Source organism: Stegostoma tigrinum, chromosome 16 (genome assembly GCF_030684315.1).
Source record: "Stegostoma tigrinum isolate sSteTig4 chromosome 16, sSteTig4.hap1, whole genome shotgun sequence".
Classification (NCBI taxonomy): Eukaryota; Metazoa; Chordata; class Chondrichthyes; order Orectolobiformes; family Stegostomatidae; genus Stegostoma; species Stegostoma tigrinum.
This window is the reverse complement of record NC_081369.1, coordinates 52427828-52451903: the sequence shown is the minus strand read 5'-3', so window position 1 is coordinate 52451903 and position 24076 is coordinate 52427828. Positions and strand designations below refer to the sequence as shown.

At 46.0% G+C, this 24076-nt stretch overlaps 1 protein-coding gene across 7 annotated transcripts in view; it reads left to right on the top strand.

Moving 5' to 3' along the window:
- The window catches only part of gse1b (Gse1 coiled-coil protein b), a 760234-nt gene that overhangs the window by 580850 nt on the left and 155308 nt on the right, over positions 1–24076 (top strand). The window contains exon 1 of one of the 7 annotated variants that reach the window (XM_048546479.2): positions 3482–3548. The exons of the other annotated variants lie outside the window; for them this stretch is intronic. The gene's annotated coding sequence lies outside the window, so the exon portion shown is untranslated. Of the gene's footprint in view, positions 1–3481; positions 3549–24076 lie in introns of those variants that run through there. 7 annotated transcript variants of the gene reach the window in all.

Sequence of the window (24076 nt, the reverse complement as noted above, 5' to 3'; positions counted from 1 at the left end):
ACCTATGCTGTCTAGTTTTGGGCTCCCCTACCCTGGGGAAAAGACCTGGGCTATTCATCCTGTCCGTGTCCCTCATGATTTTGCAATGTTTCCCAAAATATTTCCCTCTATGATCTTGTTTCAAGGCTTGGGAATGTTGTGACCCCAGAACAGAGAGGGTGGTTGGTTGGTTGGTTGGGGGCGGGGGAGGGGGGAGGATGTGGTGCAGAACACAAGGATGTACGCAGAGGGATGTGGCGGAAAATCTACCAGAGCAAGGGGTGCGGGACAGAAATCCTCTGAAGGTGGTGGGAGGCAGGTTGGACCTCGGCGATGGACGTTGCTGCCCTAGAGCCAACGACTCTAAGATCTTGGCTCATGTGGGGCCCTGCCACCCCCCCCCCCCCCCCCCCCCACCCCCAACAACTTTGGAAAGCCCTATATTAGTGCTTCTGCTATATTATTCTGTTCCAAAGTTTGGGGGAGGTGGTGGCCTAGTGCTGTTATCACTCAACTGTTAATCCTGAGGCCCAAGTAATATCCTGGGGATCCAGGTTCGAATCCAGCCATTGCAGATAGTGGAATTTTAAGGGTGGCACGGTGGCTCAGTGGTTAGCACTGCAGTCTCACAGCGCCAGGGACCCAGGTTCGATTCCAGCCTCGGGCAGCTGTTTGTGTGGATTTTCTCCGGGTGCTCCGGTTTCCTCCCACAGTCCAAAGATGTGCAGACTAGGTGGATTGGCCGTGCTAAATTGCCCCATAGTGTGCAGGGGTTTGCAGGTTAGGTGAGTTATGGGGGCGTGAGTCTGGGCGAGACGTTCTGAGGATCGGTGTGGACTTGTTGGGCCGAAGGGCCTGTTTCAACACTGTAGGGATGCTATGAATCAAAAAAAAGTGCAGCGCAGCCGAGTGAAGTGTAGTCACTGCGGTAACTTAGAAAACGCAGCGGTTAACCTGTGCACAGCAAGTTCCCACAAAGACAGCAACTTTGGAATGTACATTCAGAGGAAAAAAATGAAGTGCAGTTGCTTCAATGGAAGTGCCACTTGCTGAAGCATTCTGCGATGGTTTAGAATGACACCTAATTGTAACCTGCAGCTTTTTGTTTGGAAATGAGCTGAGGGTCTGCAGTGAGTCGCTGACTTATCATTGGGCTCCAGCACTGACCACAGGATGCCGGGCCGTGTGAAGATTGCCAGCTGAATGTGTGGCTAAGTAAATGACAGATACACAGTATCTCCTGGTCTGAGCTGTGGCAGACTTCCTAGATAATAAAATGTGGGGCTGGATGAACACAGCAGGCCAAGCAGCATCTCAGGAGCACAAAAGCTGACGTTTCGGGCCTAGACCCTTCATCAGAGAGGGGGATGCGGTGAGGGTTCTGGAATAAATAGGGAGAGAGGGGGAGGTGGACCGAAGATGGAGAGAAAAGAAGATAGGTGGAGGAGCGTATAGGTGGGGAGGTAGGGAGGGGATAGGTCAGTCCAGGGAAGATGGACAGGTCAAGGAGGTGGGATGAGGTGGTAGATAGGAAATGGAGGTGCGGCTTGAGGTGGGAGGAAGGGGTGGGTGAGAGGAAGCACAGGTTAGTGAGGCAGAGACAGGCTGGGCTGGTTTTGGGATGCAGTGGGTGGAGGGGAAGAGCTGGGCTGGTTTAGGGATGCGGTGGGGTAAGGGGAGATTTTGAAGCTTGTGAAGTTCACATTGATACCATTGGGCTGCAGGGTTCCCAAGCGGAATATAAGTTGCTGTTCCTGCAACCTTCGGGTGGCATCATTGTGGCACTGCAGGAGGCCCATGATGGACATGTCGTCTGAGGAATGGGAGGGGGAGTGGAAATGGTTGGTGACTGGGAGGTGCAGTTGTTTGTTGCGAACTGAGCCGAGGTGTTCTGCAAAGTGGTCCCCAAGCCTCCGCTTGGTTTCCCCAATGTAGAGGAAGGCACACCGGGTGCAATGGATATAGTATACCACATTGGCAGATGTGCAGGTGAATCTCTGCTTAATATGGAAAGTCATCTTGTGGCCTGGGATGGGGGTGAGGGAGGAGGTGTGGGGGCAAGTGTAGCACTTCCTGCAGTTGCAGGGGAAGGTGCCGGGTGTGGTGGGGTTGGAGGGCAGTGTGGAGCGAACAAGGGAGTCATGGAGAGAGTGGTCTCTCCAGAAACAGACAAAGGTGGGGATGGAAAAATGTCTTGGGTGGTGGGGTCGGATTGTCGATGGCGGAAGTGTCGGAGGATGATGCGTTGTATCCGGAGGTTGGTGGGGTGGTGTGTGAGAATGAAGGGGATCCTCTTGGGGCGGTTGTGGCGGGGGCTGGGTGTGAGGGATGTGTTGCGGGAAATGCGGGAGACATGGTCAAGGGCGTTCTTGATCAATGTGGGGGGAAAGTTGCGGTCCTTGAAGAACTTGGACGTCTGCGATGTGCGGGAGTGGAATGCCTCATCGTGGGAACAGATGTGGCGGAGGCAGAGGAATTGGGAATAGGGGATGGAATTTTTGCAGGAGGGTGGGTGGGAGGAGGTGTATTCTTGGTAGCTGTGGGAGTCGGTAGGCTTGAAATGGACATCAGTTACAAGCTGGTTGCCTGAGATGGAGACTGAGAGTCCAGGAAGGTGAGGGATGTGTATCCATACTGTATCCATACATATCCATACTGTATCCATTGTACACGGTGTGGCTTCCTCTACATTGGGGAAACCAAGCGGAGGCTTGCGGACCGCTTTGAAGAACACCTCGGCTCAGTTCGCAACAAACAACTGCACCTCTCAGTCGCCAACCATTTCAACTCCCCCTCCCATTCCTCAGACGACATGTCCATCATGGGCTTCCTGCAGTGCCACAGTGATGCCACCCAAAGGTTGCAGGAACAGCAACTCATATTCCGCTTGGGAACCCTGCAGCCCAATGGTATCAATGTGGACTTCACCAGCTTCAAAATCTCCCCTTCCCCCACCGCATCCCAAAACCAGCCCAGTTCGTCCCCTCCCCCCACTGCATCACACAACCAGCCCAGCTCATCCCCTCCCCCCACTGCATCCCAAAACCAGCCCAGCCTGTCTCTGCCTCCCTAACCTGTTCTTCCTCTCACCCATCCCTTTGTCCCACCTCAAGCTGCACCTCCATTTCCTACCTACTAACCTCATCCCACCTCCTTGACCTGTCCATCTTCCCTGGACTGACTTATCCCCTCCCTACCTCCCCACCTATACGCTCCTCCACCTATCTTCTTTTCTCTCTATCTTTGGTCCGCCTCCCCCTCTCTCCCTATTTATTCCAGAACCCTCTCCCCATCCCCCTCTCTGATGAAGGGTCTAGGCCCGAAACGTCAGCTTTTGTGCTCCTGAGATGCTGCTTGGCCTGCTATGTTCATCCAACTTCACACTTTATTATCTTGGATCCTCTCGCATCTGCAGTTCCCATTATCTCTGTGGCAGACTTCCTGCCTGTTTTCAAGTAAATAGCCAGTGATATCACTGACAGCAGTTAGTCGGCAACAGCAGCGAGAATTACCCGCTTGTGTCGAAAGTCACCCTAGTGCTTCATAGAAGGGTGGAGAACAACTCATAGGTGAGGGCCCGTACCCTTTGTATACAGAATGTTTGTGTGTGTGTGTGTGTGTGTGTGTGTGTGTGTGTGTGTGTGTGTGTGTGTGTGTCCTTGACCTGTATATATGGGGCTCTGTTGTGTATGTCTGTCCATGACTGGTGCTGGTCATTGTCTATGGATCTGAGTGGTTTCACTCAGTTACCAGGGATATTTCCTTTGTTGAGTAGATTGGATAATTTTTGAATGATTCTGATTGTTAATTAATTGATACTAATGTAGATTTTTTTTCCCAGTCAGCATGTTCAGAGATGTTATTGTACACCTCTGGAGCAGGTGAGACTTGATTGGTGGCCTCTTGGCCCAGAGGTAGGAACACTGTCACTGTTCCCCCGAGTGCCCTTGGTGATCATAGGTAGAAACGGTGTGTAGGGATATGAGGAGAAGGCAGGAGATTGGCACTCAGTCAGAGAACTGGTTCAGGTAGGAGGGGCCAAATGGCCTCCTCCTGTGTGTAACAATTCTGTGATATATGCTGAACTGGATTACCTTCATGAATGAGAGATTGATGCATCCAGTTACATCTTTCCTACTGTATAGACTTTTGTGAGCATTAATGCATGAATTCCACCACCGGTCACACTGTTTGATGTTGAGCTAGCAGCCATTTTAAACCCTGATCTGCAAGAGCCCATTTGTTCGTAGACCACCATATTGTAATGGGAGTTCTGTCCACGCCTGGGTGGTTGCAACTCCAACAACACACAGGAAGCTCGACGCCTTTCACGGTAAAGCAGCTTGCTTGACTAAACCCTGCCCCCCCCCCCCCCCCCCCCACATCCACTACCTTAAATCTGCATTATTCCTGTACCTGTAGTGCAATGTGTACAAAATGTCCTGCAGCAACTCATCAGGCCTGCTTAGCCAGAAGGGATTGGAGTACCCCTGCCTGCCTGTCCTCCTCTAAGCCACACTACATCCTGACTTTGAATTGTATCTTTGTTCCTTTACTTTCACTTGATCAAAATCCCGAACTCCCTCCCTAACTACAGCAGATGGACTGTAGCACTTCAAGAAGCCAACTCCATCATCTTCTGAAAGCAAGTACAAATGGATGAAAATGCTGGTCCAGTCTGCAATGCAAGCATATAATTAATAAACCAGATACTGCATCACCAAAATCAACAGCTTGTTTTGAGTTATCGTAATTCAGGAGGCAATGCTTTTTCGTGGTACACCTTAAATGTGCGATCAGGCTTACTGGGGTTGAGAGGTGTAGGGGATTGGAGGTGGGGACAGGGCAGCTTTGTCTCCCAGCTTTTACAGTCATTTTACTAATAGTGCCACTGCTTTGTAACTTCGGGGAGGAGAGAGCTGGATAATGGGGATAGGACACCCATGACTGTATTAGGCAGTGGATTCGATATCAGCAGCTTTCAAAACTTAATGTTCAATGGTACGTCAATGCACAGAATTCTGAATGTCTTTGAAGGGGTTTTATTTGTAAAAAAAAATGTACATTCTAGCTTGTGGGCTTCCACGTAAAATCACACACTACATGAGATTATATAAACCGTTTCCAAGCTTCATACGTGCCTCCTCCCATCTTGCTTTATCTTCTCTCAGCCATGTCACCATTAAGCTGGTTTAAATACAGCAAACATTATCGATGCTGCAGCTCCAAGATATGAATTCAAACAAAAGTGGCTCAGGAATAGGACTAACCGATCCTAGCTAATGTCTCTGCTCTGCAAGAGTCTGCCAGCTCCCACCTCTTGCACTCATCCTGTCCACATAATGTTACATTCATTACCCCCACCCGTCTGTTTATCAAGCTTCTCCTTAAGTGTGTCTGTGTTGTGTAGTCTCAACTACTTTGTGTAGGAGCAAGTTCTGCACACACATTAGTCACAAACCTTCTGTCACACTGACAGCAAGATTTAGAATGCCCCTGAAGCTCCCATATATGAACCACACTCTTAGTAAGGTGGTTTCATGTGGATGAGATATGGGGTTGATTTGAGTGGTAATTATCATCCTTCTCCCCTCCCCCCAGCTCCCATGGGAAAGCAAGAGTGCCAGATGTTCCTCGGGTACATTACTCAAGTGCGCATTCAGCTGTGTGTTTGTGTGTGTGTCTGTCTGTCTGTAACTGTGTTGTCAGGTGGTAGAGGTGTTGCCTGTATATTAGGAGATAGGATTCTCACAGTCCAACCCTATTCTCGCCGCAATTCCCAAATTCTCCAGCTGGACTGAAAGGAATATAATTGAGAATCAAGGCATTCCTTGCTCCTGCCTCCTCCCAACCCCTTTCCTCCAGAGTGGCACTCAAGTACCACTGGAATAGAACTCCTCCCCAGCTAAGATCTGCTGACCCAGCAAAGGCCAGACAAGCAGTTTCTGTTTTGGTCTTTTTGTGTGTTTCTGGGTTGTTGGGCAGGGGGTTGGACGGGAAATGATGCTGGTGGTGGAAGGAGGTAATGAATTTCAGAAGCATCGGTTGTCGGTGGCAGCAGTAGACACGCCAGTTTATCTTATCATCACACTTAATGCATCGCTGGTCCTGCTGGCCTTTACAATGGTTTATGCAGAGTCAGTAAAGGGGGAAGAATGTAAGAATACTGTATTTAATAAGCAGCCTGCAGAGACTGATGTAAATGCATGACCGTTAGCAGGGGTCAGTAAGGCTCTGGGGGATGGTGTCAGTTCATCGCTGACATTTTAACTTACTTACAGAAATGATAAATGATGACAAGCACTGTTGGGAGGGAGAACAGGCTCAGAGGTCGCTATGTAGATGCACTGCTGTCACCACAGTGCCTAATGAGATCGACTCGTGCAATTAACTTTCTGTGGGTCTGCTGTTGCCTCTTTAGGTGGAACCTATAACAGGAACTGGCTGCAGATTGGGAGATTATGGGTTGCAGGGGGGATGCCAAACATGTTGAAATTTTAGCAGGGTGGGGAAGCATAAGCTGCTTGTTTAAAATTCCTTGTTGTAACGCCAGCAAGGAAGTAAGAGAGGAAATCCCACATCCACTCTGGCTGCTGAGTTTGAATCGGCTTCAGATATGGCTCTTTGACATCCCTGACTGTGTGGGAAGTTTGATTTTTGTAGGAATGAGCTGCTTTTTTAGGTCTTTTTGTCAAAACTTTAGAAAGCTCAACACTACTTTGTAAATCTTGACTCACGAGTTCATGAAGCAGACAACTGGATGAACATGTGCACACTGAAATCCATTTACTAACTGCTGCTGGGACTCCAGTTTGTGCTGATATGTTCTGGTGTATTTGCTTAACTTTGGCATTGAGCAGAAACATGAAGAAAGTAGGTTCTGTTTTCTCGTGAAGATTTTCCGCTTTCTGACCCTTTTTAGACATAGCTTAGAAGGAGATCATTCAGCCCATCATGCCCACACTGGCCAACAAAGATCCGACTGCACAGATCCCCGTTTCCCAGCTTTTGGCCCTTGGCCTGGAGGGTATGTTAAAGCAAGTGAATATCTACAAACCGCTTCAATGCTACCAGAGTTTCTGACTCAGCTGCACTCTCAGGCAATGAGTCCCAGACCCCACATGCCTTTTTATGTGCCACTGTATTGTCACTCCTTATAGATCTCAGTCAAAAATGGCCATTCATACTTGAACCTAGGTTTTTGTTTCTTATTCACTCTTGGGTTGTGGATATCACTGCCTGGACAGCATTTATTAGCCTTCCTAATTCCTTTCCAAAAGGTAGATATTGACTATTCTGTCTTTGGGTGGCATGGTGGCTCAGTGGTTAGCACTGCTGCCTCAGTATGCCAGGGATCTCGGTTTGATTCCAGCCTCGAGCGACAGTCTGTGTGGAGTTTGCATGTTCTCCCTGTGATTATGTGGGTTTCCTCTGGGTGCTGTGGTTTCCTCCTGCAGTCCACAGATGTGCAGGTTAGGTGGATTGGCCATGGGAAATTGCACATAGTGTCCAGAATTGTGCAAACTAGCTGGGTTAGCCTGAGTAAATGCAGGGTTATAGGTATAGGGTTTGGGATGGGTCTGGGTGAGATGCTCTTCAGAGAGTCAGTATGGACTTGATGGGCATAATGACCTGCTTTCACACTGTAGAGATTCTGTGATCACTGGTAAGGACGTTAGGTTTGAGATTTTCTGTGATGGGTGTGTGTGTGTGTGTGTGTGTGTGTGTGTGTGTGTGTGTGTGTGTGTGTGTGTGTGTGTGTGTGTGTGTGTGTGTGTGTGTGTGTGTGTGTGTGTGTGTGTGTGTGTGTGTGTGCACTTGAGAATTTTGGTAAAATGTTGGTACATGTACACGCAACACTTGTGTCAGTGTATGTGGGACATGTGTATGTATGAATCTGTCTGTGTTTGTCAGTCTGATGTGTGGTATAAACATTGCCATTACAGTGTTGCTGCACAGATGCTTTCTGCATTCTGTGGGCATTGTACACAGCTGCATCGAGAGGTGATTGTTCCTCGGTTTTGTCCAGAAGCAATTTCCTCAGTGGGGCATTATGTGCCCATTATTGTAAGCAATTATTGTAACAATATCCTTTGCGCAAGATCAGAACGGTAACAATATATGGAACTTTTTTTATGTCCATGGGACTCTGAACTGAGCAACTGAGGCAGACTTTGAGGTCATTTCAGATGGATTGGATAAGTATTAGAACAGGACAAATATGAAGGATACAAGAAAGAGATGTGATATCTTGGCAGATAATGCTGAAGAGATACCACGGAGGCAATGGAACTGAATAGCTGTAATTTCTGTGATTTTGTAACAGTGACCATACAAACTGCCTGGTAGTAACTAGCATGTATGACATAAAATAGCTTGTATTGAAGGATATCAGAGGGAGCAATGTCTCTTTTGTTTTGCTTGGCTGTGCCTATGGTGTAATAGGCTGTCAGAATCAGTAGAAGCAACAAAGAAGAAAGACTTGCATTTGATAATTCCTTTCACCAGCTCAGTTTATCCCAGAACACTTTGCAAATGACTTTTGTTATAAAGCAGCAAACACAGCACCCCATCTGCACACTGTTACGCCCCACAGCAACATTGAGGTAAGGACGAGGTTGTCTGTTGATGCTGTTGGTTGAGGAATGAGTATTGGCTAGGGTACCGGGGAAACCAGGGCAAGTCCTTTTTGAAAAGTGCCTTAGGTCCTGCAAATAGACCCGAGAAGAGACATCATCCTCCCAGTCACTCGGTAAGCCAGTGGCAATGGCTGAGATGTGGTTATGCCTCTCCTCACTTCAAAGAAATTGTGGTTTATTTGCTAAATTCTAACTACTGTTCTGATGGAGATTACCTACCTGAAGGGGAGAGAGACTTGGAGCAATGCATCATTTAACTGGCTGCCACTAGTTACTAACACTGGGGAGAAGAAAGAGCCCCAGTGAAACATCAAATAAGAATTGTACGCAAGTTCAACACATACACAGCAGTGATTAATTGATGTGTGGGTAACTGTCTGATATTTATGCAGCATTGTGTACAATTAATCAAAATATGAATGACAGAGAGTCATGACTAAGCGATTGGAGCCATCAGCTAAACTGAGTCACCAAAGACATAGAAGTAAAACCTACTGAAAATCAGGACCAGCTCTATCGATGTTGCTATATATTTTATCTTCTCGGACTCCACAATAAATCAGTTTCTTAAACATGTTCTCTTTTGATTGAACATCAGGCTTGTGGTCTGGACATCACTCAGTGCTGAATGGTTATTTTGAGAGGCTCGAACATCCAAAAGCTGGACTCGGCAACTGTTTTATTTTCCATTGCAACCCCACATTTTTGTTTTCGTATATGCAAAACTGAGGCAGGGGCGTCATTTATGTCTGGTTTCAGAATGAGTGCGTACAGGTGGCTGAACATGTACGGTAGCTATTGGGATCATTCATCATAGTTTTTAATTTGGAAATGCCAAAAATCCCCACCCTGACCCCAAATCTAGTTCCTCAGTAGTCAAGTATCTCATTTCATAGCAAATATTAACTGCCCCATGCTGTAATGTAATCCAGACGAAAAACAACTTGTATTTATATAGACCCTTTCACAACCACAGGATGTCCCAGTTAAGTATGTCGTGCATTATTTGAAAGCAGAAACTCCCACAAGCAGATGTTGAAGAAATGATCAGAAAATCTGTTGTAGGATGCTGATAGAGGATAATAATCAAGACATCACATCATCTATGATCTCATTGAATGGACAAGCAGACACAATGGACTGAATGGCCCACATACTCCTATTTCTTATGGTCTGTAGAACAACGTGAGATGCCAGTCACTGCCACTAATCTTCAAAATAGCACCAACAGATCTTCTACAGACACAGAAGAGGGCAGAGGGAGCCTCTGTTTACCTCCATGCCAGTTCTGTGAGAGGGGCCTGAACAACACCAGCTTCTCTTTCAGCAGTTTGAATACTAGCCACTGAACCAGGCTTGATTCTGTAAGGTTTTGGAGTAGATCTGTAGCTCGGGTTGTGGGTGTGGTGGTGGTGGAGATTCACCAGAGAGGAGAAGAACAACAGCTCCCATTCCTGGACATCATGGTAGAGCGCAGGACAAATGGAGAACTGCAAACGAAAGTAAACCGAAAAGCACAACACCCAGACCAGGTTATGAACTTCAATAATAACCGTCCCAGCACACACACATGAAGCTGCGTGCGAACACTATTCAAAAGGGCAGCAAAGCACTTCAGCAACATGGAATTACGCCAAGAGGAGGAGGAATACCACTTCCAAATGTTCAAGGATGATGGATATCCAAAGAACTGGGTCAGAAGATGCCTACATGGACAGCATCAGAAAGATGCTACATGCCCTGACACACTCATCACACTGTTCTACATCAGGAACACGTCGGAAGTCACCACAAGACTCCTACGACCACTAGGCATCAGAGAGGTACACAAACCCACATCAACTCTATGACAAGTGCTCACCCGAACTAAAGATCCACTCCACGCCAAGAACAGGCCCAATGTCATCTACAAGATCCCCTGCAGAGACTGCGAGAAACACTACATTGGACTAACAGGAAGGAAACTAACAACAAGAGCACATGAACACCAACTGGCTACAAAAAGACACGACCAATTCTCACTCATCTCAATCCACATGGACAAGGAGAACCACCACTTTGACTGGGACAACACCAAGATCCTGGTACAGGCTAGGCAGAGACAAGCATGAGAATTCCTGGAAGCATGGCACTCCACAAAGCATGCTATTAATAAACACATTGAACTCGACCCCATATACATTCCACTACGGAGGAAATCTGGAAGTGAAGCAATCCATCTCAATGGACCCCAGAGTTTAAAAGCCAGGCGGGAAAACACACTGACACTTCATTGGAGGCTGCACTGAGGATGTTACCAAGCACGGTAACAAAATGTCTGCAGAACAACAAACCAGCTCGGTGAGCCAACCAACCTCAGCTTGATGCTATGTTTAATAAACACCTCCAACTTTAGTACCCTGTCCCCTACTCCCTATTTCCTGAAGACATTGACTGTCCCTGAAATAGGATCTCAAAGGTTATCAGCATGCATCCAAGTGGCTAGTCATTAAGGACTCTGCAGTCTGTATACAGTTGGAAGCAAAATTAGTGGAGGGTCGGGGGCATAAGAAGGAAGTAGGGTGGGCCAGGCTATCCTGGTTGCCACCCAGTACTTTGTTGATGTGTAAATATAAATGATGCTGGAAATCTGAAACAAAAGTAAAAGGCAGAATTACTGTAAATACTCAGCGGTTCTGGCAGCGATGGAGAGGAAAACGGTATAATAGAGTAGAACTCTTCCACGGTGCAGCTCCTGTCGGGCTGCAGATTTAAGAACAGCCCAGGCTGTGATTCACCCCTTCCACACTGTTGAAAGGTCAGCTTCCAGGCTCTATCGCGATTCATGTCTAAAGGGTAGCTTCTTGGACCTGAGACTGGCAGTCTGCCAATGGAATTGGAAGCAAAAGTCAGCACCTCCGGGAGAACTGGGAATGTGGAGGAGGGATGAGGATATGGATCCAGAAATGCCTTTCATATTGACTATATCAGAAGCCAGTGCAGATAGGTCCAGTAGACATGGAGTGTGTTAGTCACCTCAGTTGAGAAGACAGCACGGTATTTCCTTGTTAATTGTTTTTTACAATCTGACGTTATTTCGATACAAGCATATTTTACTCTTGTATTCTAACGTCGTCAGAAATACTGGACCACAAAAGCAGCTGGCTTTGCACTCAGGGACCATTGTAGCAATCAAACTGATTTACTTTCCCATTTTGTTTTTGATACAAAGACTAGATGGGAAGTTCCCAAAGGCATTTTAACCTGTTGTGTGTTCAACATCCTCTGCAGCTGTCAACATGTGTTTGCCATCAAATTAGATCTGCGTGAGGGGAAGAGGAGAGTGCCGGAAATTTCTAATGGTAAATATTATGGGGCAGAATTGGAAAATCAGCCAGGCTTGTTGCAGGTGCTCTTCTTCACACAGCCCAATCCAGTTCATAAGGAGAAGAGACAGGTGGTAGCTGCAGGTTAGAGCTCTCACTAAAACTGCAGAGCAAGTCAAACATGATGATAAAATGTGAGGCTGGATGAACACAGCAGGCCAAGCAGCATCTTAGGAGCACAAAAGCTGACGTTTCGGGACTAGACCCTTCATCAGAGAGGGGGATTGGGGTGGGGGTTCTGGAATAAATAGGGAGAGAGGGTGAGACGGACTGAAGATGGAGAGAAAAGAAGATAGGTGGAGAGAGTGTAGGTGGGGAGGTAGGGAGGGGATAGGTCAGTCCAGGGAAGACGGACAGGTCAAGGAGGTGGGATGAGGTTAGTAGGTAGATGGGGGTGCGGCTTGGGGTGGGAGGAAGGGATGGGTGAGAGGAAGAACAGGTTAGGGAGGCAGAGACAGGTTGGACTGGTTTTGGGATGCAGTGGGTGGGGGGGAAGAGCTGGGCTGGTTTTGGGATGCAGTGGGGGGAGGGGACAAACTGGGCTGGTTTAGGGATGCAGTTGGGGAAGGGGAGCAAGTCAAACATTTTGCTTTCATTCAGCCTTAGCTGTCAGTCCATTGGACTGTAGGAATTGGGAGCGGGAGTCAGCACTTCAAGCCCACTCTGCCATTTATTATGATCATTGACTGATCTTATCCTGGTCTCACTCTACCTCCTGCTTGCTTCCCAAACCCTTGGTCCCACTTTTCATCAGAAACATATCAAATTTTTTCTTGAATCTGTTACTTGATTCTGCCTCCACTGCACTCAAGGGCAGTGAGTTCCACAGATTCATAACCCTCTGAGAGAATAGTTTCTCCTCATCTCAGTTTTGAACCTACCTCCTCTCACTCTGTGTCTATGCCCTCTTGTTCTAGCCTGTCCCACAAGGAGGAACATCCGTTCAACACCACCTTATCAATCCCCATTAGCATTTTATACACCTCAATCAGTTCATTACACATCAAGAAAGCAAATTATCTGCTCATTGTCGCCTTGCTATTGCAGGGTGTGCCTCTCACCAAAGGCTGCTGTATTTCCCGATATCACGACAAAGAGTGCGCTTCAGAAGCATGTAACTGACTATTGAATGCTCTGGGCCCAGCTGAAAGGTGCTATATAAATGCAAGCTCTTTCTTTAAAAATTGTGGGATTTCTGAGAAACGTGCACAATTCCGCATTGTCCGTGCATCCACATGTTTAAACACATGTAAAGACTTCTTTCTGATGTAAAATAAAGGATCGGTAGTGGAGAATTGGCCAACTCTTACAGACTTTCAAAACAAACCAAGATCACCAGAAGAATCATGTTTGAGCTCCTCCCAACTGAGGCCACTGTCAGACTAATGGAAGCTTGCTTTTAATTTGAAGTGAACTGGTCCAGTTGGGGACCAAGAGTGTCGACATTTTAAAAAGTGGAGCCAAGAATCTTACAACATCCTTGTGCAGCTTACCCTCAATGTGCCCTCCTGACAGCTCCTGGCGAATGAAGCATTTTAGAAATCACCCTCATTTCTCAAATATAAATTTCATTAGCCATTAGACCCTTTGAGCCAGATGTAAGCAAATGCTTTTAATAAGCTTTCCTGGGGGAAATGGTGTTCAAAGCTAATTCGGAATAAAGCGCCAAATGATTAGGTTTGGTTCTGGGAGCAGGATTTATAAACTGCTACTATGTAACAATTAGGCAGCAGTTTTTCCACCATGCCAGGCAATTTTATAATGACAAATCATGAGCAACGCAAACATTGTGTCACAAGTTGTCTCAATTTTGTACAGCTTTGTATAATCACTCAATAAATAAATACAGAGCATGAGAAGGCTGAATGTAGCTATAAATGCACGCCAATCAGTGTACATGCTGATATCTTTCCTGATGTATGGGTATAATATATTGTTGAGCAATGCAAAGCAATTACTTCAGTATTACAAAGAAGAAAAGGTAGCTCTTCGTTAGGTCAGTGTGTAAATGTACTTGTGGTGTGACTTGGACCTGGGTCTGTGAGGAATTTGCCGATCTGAGCCAGTTAGCATGAGGGAATGGCTTGATTAGCTTCACACCCCAATCACAGAGTAGAGGGGGGTCAATTAGCTCACTTGGCTGGATGGCTGGTTTACGATGCAGAGTGACACCAACAGCCTGCGTTCGATTCCCGCAACCCAGCTGCGGTTACCATGGAGGACAGTCTTTCTCAACCTCTCCCCTCACCTGAGGTGTGGTAACCCTTGGGTTAAAGTCACCCCCCGCCCCCAGTCATCTCTCTACAATGGGAAGACAGCATTCTGGTCCTCTGGGAATTGGGCTCCTTTACGTCCACTCTGTAAAAGATACGAAACAAATTGCAGCTCAATTTCTCTACTCTTGTTGATGGTCAGTGAGTCACAGGCATGAATCAGAAGCCCCTTACCGTGGTTTAATTAACTTGGTCTTCAATCCCTGGGATGAAGGGATTAAATTATGATGAAAGATTGAGCAGGCAGGACTTGCACTATTGGCATTTAGAAGAATGAAAGAGAAATGTATTGGACCATTAAAGGAGCTTGGCAGGTTAGAAACTGAAAGGATGTTCCTCTCATGGGCGGAAGCAGGGGATATAGTTTAAAAAGAAGGGTCTCAGGTGGAAGACATGGAGGAAGAGCACCTTGTCTCAGAGGGTGATCAGTCTCTAGAATTCCCTTCTCTAATGAGCACTGCAAGCTGGAGTTTTGAATAATGCCAAAGCCATGTTGGACAAATGTTTCATTGAGTAGGGATTCAAAGTTATGTGGGATAGGTGGGAAAATGGCAGGAAGGACAAATCTTACTTGAATGGCGGACCAAACTTGTTTGATCAAATGGCCTACTCCTTTTAGTTCTTATCAAACATAGAACAGAACAGCCCTTCAGCCCAATATGTCTGTCCTGACCATGAATCCATTCTAACCTAATCCAATCTGTCTGTACATGTCCATATAGGTGAGGGATGAGCTTTCGGGAAGGTCACCTGTCTGTGTGAATTTGCAGTCAAATTGATCTCATTGAGGACACAAGCAGTTTAGTTTGGGAGAGCAGGGAGCCTGAATCTGAATGATACTTTTTGTGTAGTGATGTAATAATCCAATTCCCTCTTGAATGCTTCAGTTCAACCACCCTTCACCATGCCTTCAGGCAGCCCCTTCCACATCTTAAACATTCACTGTATGAAGAGGTCTTTCCTTTATTTTGCCATTGCTTCTCTTATCAATTGCATGTGTGCTTTCTCATTCTTGATCCTTCTGTCAGGCCACTCATGGCTTTGAAAGGCGAAATAAAAGCAGAAAATGTTACAAGTGCCCTGCAAGTTCATCAAGGTCATGATAGAGAATAGATGCCTCTGGTCCAGATGCTCTACTATAACTTTCAATAGCAAAAGAAGAACTTACATTTATACAGCAGTCTCATGTCACTGGGACATCACAATTTGATTAGTTGGATTGGTATAGATTGATGTTGAGATAAAATTATCATTGTGCTGGCAGGCTCACATTCCCACAGACAGTGCTGAGATAAATGTTCAGATATTCTAGTTTTGTGATTTTGGGTTGGAAGATAATGAGTGGCTAGAATGCCACAATTACTCCTGTTGTAGTACTGCATGTGGCTACTTTGATGTTCACCAACAAGAAGAGGAAGAGCCTTGGTTTTGAATGGAATCTGCAAAATGGCATTTTTTGACAGTAGAGAGCAGTTGCAATATAGAAGGACTTGCATTGATATAGCATTTTTTGTCACTGCCACACTCGCGTTGCAGTCTCCACTGTAGCAAACACAGCAGCCAATTTGCACACAGCAAATTCGAAGAATCAGCAATGAGCTAGTGACCAGGTCATGCTTTTTCTGATGATGATTGTGGGAGCGATATTAACCGTGAAGCAGATATAACTCCTCTGCTGTTCTTTGATATTGCACGATGTGATTCAAGTCAGTTTGTGGAGCCTAGGTTTATTGTCTCATTTCAGCCCACCACCTATTACCTCAGACACAAGAGTGCCAGGGATAACTTAGGTTGGATTCCTGTTTGGTTCTGAATTAGCTGATCAGAAGCCAACAAGGCAGTGAATAGCATTTTAACAGGCCACCCTTGGATTAAAGCGAAAGACATAATTTAGATTACCTGATACTCCTTGTTGTTATCCAGTGATCTGCATCTGGAAGGTGCCTCAGGTGAGGACAGAAATTATTGTAGCTGTTTTAGGTACCACTGTAGAGTAGCCTTCAACACTGTGACTGGCCCCTTGAATGACGTAGGTAAAGGTGGCTGGTGAGTTGGAACCTTCAGGAGAAATCCAGGAGGAAAACTGGGAAGTCTAAGCAAAAGAAAGATGGTGTTTTCATTTGATTGTCTGAAAAGGATTTTGTTTAACATAAATGAACAGGAAGCAGCTGTTGCTGTGAGTTAACCATTGACCTTCCACCTTGCAGCCTGGGTTCACAGCAAGGCCAGGCTAATGGGTTGAAAGCCTGCTGCTGGCGGGCTGTGAGATCTCTTCAGGGAATCTCAGCCCAGTTCTGAATGCACTTGAGACTTTTAACAGCATCATTTTTACTTGTCGTGGCCTCAAGGTGGCCAGTATGGGAACTGGGTTGGGGTGGGGGTGTCCATCACACTGTTACTATCGTGAGAGTTCTTTCTTGACACAATCCTGGTGTAGAGAAGAGGGTATTTTGCACCAAATCTTATTGCACTGTATTCGACTGAAATGTGCATAGCACTGACACTGAGCCCTGAAATGGGAAGGGTTTATTTCTCAGCAATCAATGTCCCTCCTCTTGCCAAGCTCAACTTTGAAAAAAAAAATGTGCCCACTTTAATCAAAATGTCCTTACCCGTGGAAGAAACTTTCATTCCATGAGGCCAGCTTGGACGTCGACCTCCATCCATGGATGAAAATCCATAAGGGCATCCATTGCGATGGGAGGGTGGGTTAGCTCGGTTGGATGGACAGCTAGTTTGCAATGCAGACTGACACCAGGAATGAGGGCTCAGTGCCCATGCTGGCTGAGCTTACTGTGAAGGCCTTGCCTTTTCAAACTCTCTCCCCACCTCCCACTCCACATGCACCTGAGGTGTGGTCGACGTTGAGTTAATCTCATCACCACTAAGCTTCTTCCTCCACTGTCTGTGCACGGGGACAGAACAGGGTCATATGTCACTCCTGTCAGGAACAACTGGAAAAAATGGAAAGGGACAGCTTCTTTGAGCAACTCTGACAGTCTGTGGCATTGCTCCGCTTATATAGATTCTCCCTCCCTCTGTTCCCTGCACCCCCTCCCCCCACGAGGGTGACTTGAGGTATTGCAATAATTGACTCTCGCAGCGAGCAGATTTTGTTTGAAAATTTCTGCCTCACTCAGCAGTTGCCCTCTGATCTCTGGGGTTAGATGTGGTGGGTTCAAATTTCACCCCAGGGTCCTGAGCACAAGAGCATGTGACTTCCATGTGGAAGGAGTGCTCCAATGTTGAAGGTCTCAGGAGAGGGCTTAAGCAGTACGTCCTGTAATGTGCCAGTCACCACTTTCTGCAGTGCCCCTGGACCCCAGCTGTTCCAGCTGTCTACCCACTTGCTCTGCAAATCATTACCGTGCCGTGTCTACAGTGCAGAGCAGAATTAGGGGGCGTTTTCACCTGTACCCTTTGGCTGACCTGAAACTGAACTTTGTTGCATCTCACTTTTGGCCGACAAATATGAAACTTCGATGAACTTAAAGTTTGTGTTTTGGATCCACAGTGGAAGGTTCACCACGTTGTGAACAGCTGGCATAACAGGCCAGACAGCCATGATCTTACTGAATGGCGAAGTAGGCTGAAGGGGCTGAATGGTCTCCTGCTGCTTCTTTGTATGTTTGTAAAACTATCACCCTGCAGTCCTTCTACCTTGACTTGCACCATATTTAACCCTTTGGTATTTAATGACTTCCAATCAAATCAAAGCCCTTATTTAATGCAGCCTGCTCGGTTTTTAAGCAATGACACACCAGACCTGACCCACAATTGTCACCTCATTATGAAAATAACCCATGCGTATTCAGTCTTATGTGAGATATGAACAAAAAAAACAAAAGTACAATTGTCGGTTCTGTCTCCCAATGGAAAACATCATCATTCTACTCCCTTGCTATCATTTGCATTGAAATTTTCGTATTAACAGCAACTGGCATTGGCAAGAGTCAGTGTTTGCTCTGAGTGAACAAAATAATCATCCCTTGTCATTTCCACCTGACTCGCTTTTCCTCTTGTTGAGTTGCTTTTTAAGATGCACTGGTTCATTTGTTAGTGAAATGAGAAGTGGAAGCAGCAGCGTGGATCCTGACAGTTTCACAGGTTCCCCCAACTGCTGTCACCACCCCTTGCTAAAACATCCATGCACCTCAAAAGATGCGTGTCCGTCACCTGCAAATGATTCTGATGATCCAGCTTCTTCCCAAATGCGCCGATTACTGCCGGTGCATATATCACACATCAGTCATAAGACCCGAAGAAATAGGAGCAGGGATGAGCCGTTCAGCCGCTCAAGTTTGTTTTGCCATTCTGTAGGATCATGGTTGATCTGACACGCCTCACATCCACTTTACTGCCCTTTACCCCAGGATCCTTGATTTCCCTAAAGATGAAGAATCTGTTTATCTCGATCTTAAATATACACAAGGACTCTATCCCACAGCTGTCTGTGGCAAGGAGTTCCAAAGGCTCTCAATACTTTGAGAGAAGAAATTTTTATTCAAGTCAGCCTTAAAGCGGCACCCCTTAATTCCTGAGATTATGTTCTCTGGTGCTAGACTTTCCCACGAGGCTTTCCCATGATCTTTTACGAACCCCTTTAAGAATCCTGTATATTTTAATGGGACCGTCTCTTATTTTTCTAACCACCTGTGAGTAGAATCTCAATCTGTTTAGCCTTTGATCATAAGACAGTCCACCATTGCAGGGATCATGCAAGTGAGCCCTCCCTGAACTGCCTCCAATGAAATAAAAATCTTGCTTTAAATAAGGGGACCAGAACTGCTCACAGCACCCCAGGTGTGATCTCAACAGCACCTTGTACGGTTGCGGTAATACTTACCCACTCTTAAAACTTCCAAATTTATGTGCTTTATGCCTGGCTCATGAGGAAAACAGTCAAGGTCAGACAGCTGCCACGTGGGTTTTGTTTTCAAGACATATTGTGCCAAGTTCTGACATTCAGTTTTCTTGTAAATTTTTCTATTCCTGCATCATTTTTATGTTGATTACTCTCAGTGTTAATGGCAGAGTTGCTTGGTTTTAAATTTGAGCAGCATATATCGTGAGCTACACAGGCTAGGAAATGACACAGTGGCTCGGATACTGGCTTTATGTCTGTGTGTCCCGGCGATGAGTCACATGACTGGGTGAGACATGCAGATGAAACACAGCAGTCCTCCTGAGGCACCTCGCTCGCTTGCTCACTCACACCTTTTCGTGGCTGCTCTCAGCCAGTACAGGCCACGAGACGATCAGTCTTTCAGCTAGCCCGGAAGGAGTCCTGGGCTGCATATGTCCAGCCTGGTAGCAGAAATGTCAGGGAAGCCTTGCCCTTCACCAAAGAAGAATACCCTTGAGGAAATATGCTCTGCTATTCCTCCCGTTTGTTTACAGAATGTGGGCATTCTGGCAAGCCCGGCATTTAATCCCCTCCCTATAGGGCAGTTGAGAGCCAAACACATTACTGTGGGTGTGGAGGCCACATGTAGGCCACACTGGGTAATTGTAGCAGATTTCCTTCCCTCAAGGTGATGGGCTTTTGCAGCAACAGTTATCATTAAGCAAGCCTTTTATTCCAGGTTTCTGTTGATCCCAAATTTCACCATCCACCAGAATATTAACCTGGAGTTCTAGATTACTAGCCTGGAGACATCATTACTATCACCATTACAGACAATGCTCTCTCTTTTCAGGCTGGTGTGTGTGAGATTCTTAGGATGTGACTAACAAGTCTGGTTGTGAGTTATTAGTTGAGGGAAAGATAGACTGATTCTGCATCAATCATGTAACAACACTCAGTAATTAGCGCTACTGCCTCACAGCTCGAATCGGGTTCTGTTCCATCCTTGGGCATCTGTCTGTGTGGAGTTTGCACATTCTCCCCGTGTCTGCATGGGTTTCCTCCTAGTGCTCCAGTTTCCTCCCACAGTCCAAAATGTGCACGGGAGGTGGATTGGCCATGCTAAATTGCCCATATTGCTCGGGGATGTGCAGATTAGGTTGGTTATAGGGGGATGGTTCTGGGTGGGATGTTCTGAAGGTCGGCGTGGACATGTTAGGCAGAAGGGCCTGCTTCCACACTGTAGGGACTCTATGATAAATAACCTTTAACATACTACTATAATACATTGGATCATTGTAAAAAAAAACACAACACCTGAGCCTCTGAGGGACATGTTAGGTCAGTTGCCCAAAAGCCTGCTCTGAGATAGTTTTCAGGAGTACCCTGAAGGAGGAGAGTGAGATGGAGAGGTGCAAAAAGGGATTTCCAGAGCCTGTGACCCAGTTAACTGAAGACAGTAGCACTAATGGAGGAGCAGTTCAAATCCGAGATACTTAGGAGTTGAGGATTGGAGGAGCACAGATAGCTCAGAGAGATTTGAGGTTGGGTGAGATAGGGAGAGGCAAGACCTTCGAGGGATTTCCGAACAAGGATGAGAATTTTAAAAACAAAGCACATCTTTCAACAAGCTAATGTAGTTTAGTAAGTACAGGAGTGGTGGGGGAATGGGATTTGATACAACGCAGGCAACAGAGTGTGGATGACCTCAAGTTTACACGGGATAGTAATATATATTGGGAAGCTCATCTCGGGGTGAAATACAATGTAATACCAAGCTTGCAAACAATTCAGTTTAGTTTCAAACAGCTGATGGAGAGAGAGGGTTTGGTGGTCCCGAGTTAGGGAACCTTTCTATGTATTTATCACTCTGTCTCCAAGATCAAGTCAGAAGCTGGTAATTCTGCAGTGCATAACTCGGCTCCCAATTCCCCACTTTTGGGTCCGGACTATAATGGACTACTCGGTTGCTTGGATGCATGAGACTCCAACAACGTTCAAGAAGCTTGACATTGTCTGGGGAGAACCAGCCCACTTGATTGGCAACCTCTGCACCAGCTTCAACATTTATTAGCTTCACCCCCAATGCCCTGTAACATCAGTGTGCACCCTCAGTGAGATGTAACTAACAGGGGCTTCCTGCACCAGCACTTTACACACCCATAACCTCTACAGCCTGGAAGAACAGCATGAAGATATCACCACCACCTGCAGGTTTCCCTTTAAGTCATTTTCCGTCTCATTCTGGAACTGTGTTGTTGTTCCAATGTCACTGGGCCAATAATCTTCAACTCCCTTCCTAGTAGCACTGTGGGTGCACTTAGCCTGTATGAAATGCACTGGTTTGAGAAGACAGCTCACCACTCTTTTTCTCATGGGCAGTTAATTAGACATGACCAGTAATGATCATATTCCATTATTCAAGGTCCTTTTTATTTAATTTGGGCATCCCCATTCTGAGGTGTGCAGTTATGCTTGCAGCTGAACACTTCTCCCACTAGATGGAGGTGCAGAAGCAGTCAGTGCCAATCTTCTGTTCCTCCAGTCTGTCACGCGGAGGGAAGAGAGTCCCCCTGGCTGTCTGTGGCATCACAACAGGAGATTCATCACAGTTATTACACAGGGTTAAAAGAAAGCAGACTGGCTGTGTGGTGTTACAGGGCAGGGGTCAGTGATGCGTGCAAAGTTGAGTCATTTAGCCAAGAGGTCTCATTCTTTTCCTGGCGACGATGGGATGTAGTCTCTTGACTGTGCACTGTTACCATGTCAACACTTATGTAGCAAGCCCCTCTCTCAGGCGCATTTTCTTAATGTGACTGCTAATCCACTTATTCCACTCCAGTGGGCAACTTATAAGAAAATGTAAGTGTTGTGTGAGATCTGGATCAGATTTGACTGCGATGCCACTTACGGTCAAATAGCAAGTGGTCCCAGACCAACAGACAGAGCATCACACAGCAACAGTCCATGCCACTCAGCCAAATTCCTGATACGACGTTCCCTCTCACAATCTGATTCCCGCATTGTAATATTTGCTGAAATATTTGCAGACTGAAGTGTAACACAAATTCATTTCCAGTCTTGCCTCTGTTCTGTCTACACAGATTCAGCCAGCCCAATGACACTTTGGAGGTAATGACCCCTCACAATAAAAAGAAAGAACTGCATTTAATTGGCACTTGCCCACAAAACTTCGTACACATTTGAGTGTTTTTGAACTGTTGCGAAGTAGGAAACTGGGCCGTCAATTTGAGTGCAGCAAGCTCCCACAAACAACAGTGAGATAATGACAAAGCAATCTCTTCAGGCTATGGATTGGCAGAGTCACCAAAGATAACTCTGAGATAGTAAGAACTGCCGATGTTGGAGTCAGAGATAACGCACTATGGAGCCGGAGGAGCACAGCAGGCCAGGCACCTTCAGAGGAGCAGGTGAATCAATGTTTCAGGTCGGGACCCTATATCGGGACTTCAGGACATAAGATAGTAGTTGTACCTATAAGAAACAGAGTTTGGGTCGTCTGTTTGTTTGGATCTTAGGAGGTTTTGAACTGTTGCTCCCCAAAGTTTAGCTCTAGGATCACTGCTCTTTCTGATACACATGAACAGCTTGCATGGAGTAGGGGAGAGAGATGCAGGGGATTTGAAATGTGCACGTGGCAGGAAACTTGAAAGTGTGATGAAGATGGCAGTTGACTTCCAAGAGGAAGTAGATGGGTTCACACACAGCAGTTGAAAGTCAACATTGAAAAATATTAGGTAATACATTTGGTAAGAAAACTGAGAAGACATACATGTTAAGTGATAGAGTCCAAATGCCAGAACTTCATGCGAAACTTACACAAATCAGTGGAACTTGACAGATTGTTCCTTGAAAGAGCCATTGTTGACTTGATGGGCCAAATGGCCTCCTGTGCAGTACTGTTCTGAGTTTCACTCCTACAGTCATTCTTCATCCATTTCCATAGGTGCTGCTCACAAGTGCTATTCTTTATGTGCAATCCCAGCTGCTCGTCATTTGACTATGAGAGGCTTCACCCAGATCCATTTTGACCACACTATTCAGCAGATGGTATGGGATCACAGTCAGGAGCAGGATCCCTTAATTTAAAGCATCCTGAAGCCAGGTTTTACCAGCTGAGACCAGTTAACTCCTCACAGACATGGTTTCAAGCTTAGACCTTCTGCTCTGTGTGGCTCAGTCCAGCATCAAGTGATGCATTTAATCATTGGATCCTCAAGGGATTCTCAATCCACTTTAAAGCTGTTTCCTCTGAATAAATACCACAAACACCAGTGAATAAACCTTCTTCTTTATACATTTAACCTTCAACCAGCCATATATGCAGGTCAATGCCTTGTTTTTAAGTATATGAAAGCTTTCAAAAGCTGTAGCTTCTGGAGATTTCACAGAGATTGTCAGTGCTTGAAACTCTCTGTTTTAAATACCTAACACATCTTGAACAATTCTTGCAGAAATTTATGAAGCTGAAAAGAAAAGTGTGGAGTCATTTCCTATTTTTATAAAGTGGATCATTTTCTTAAAAGGAGTGGAAACAAGTTGTTTTGATGATGTTGAAATTCCGAGCCTGATTTACTAGGGTGTGATTTACTTTATAATGTGGCAGAGACTGGATTCTGTGCCCCAGACTCCATCGGTCCCTTCTGTCCACTCCAGTTGATGTTACTCGGGTACCATCAGTTGCGGCAGAGGTAGAAGAGAATGTGACATACCGCCCACCCCTGTCTCCTGGCTGCTGAAATGTTCATTCCCTCAATGGGACTCACGTTAGGGATGCACTCCACTTTCTCTCTCCAAGGTCAGCTTTTCACCTCTTCCCCTCAGATGTATGTGCAAATACAACATTTAAAAGTTATTTGGATAAGTACATGAATAGGAAGAGTTTGGAGGGATATGGGCCGGGTCAGGCAGGTGGGACTAGTTTAGTTTGGGATTATGTTTGGCATAGACTGG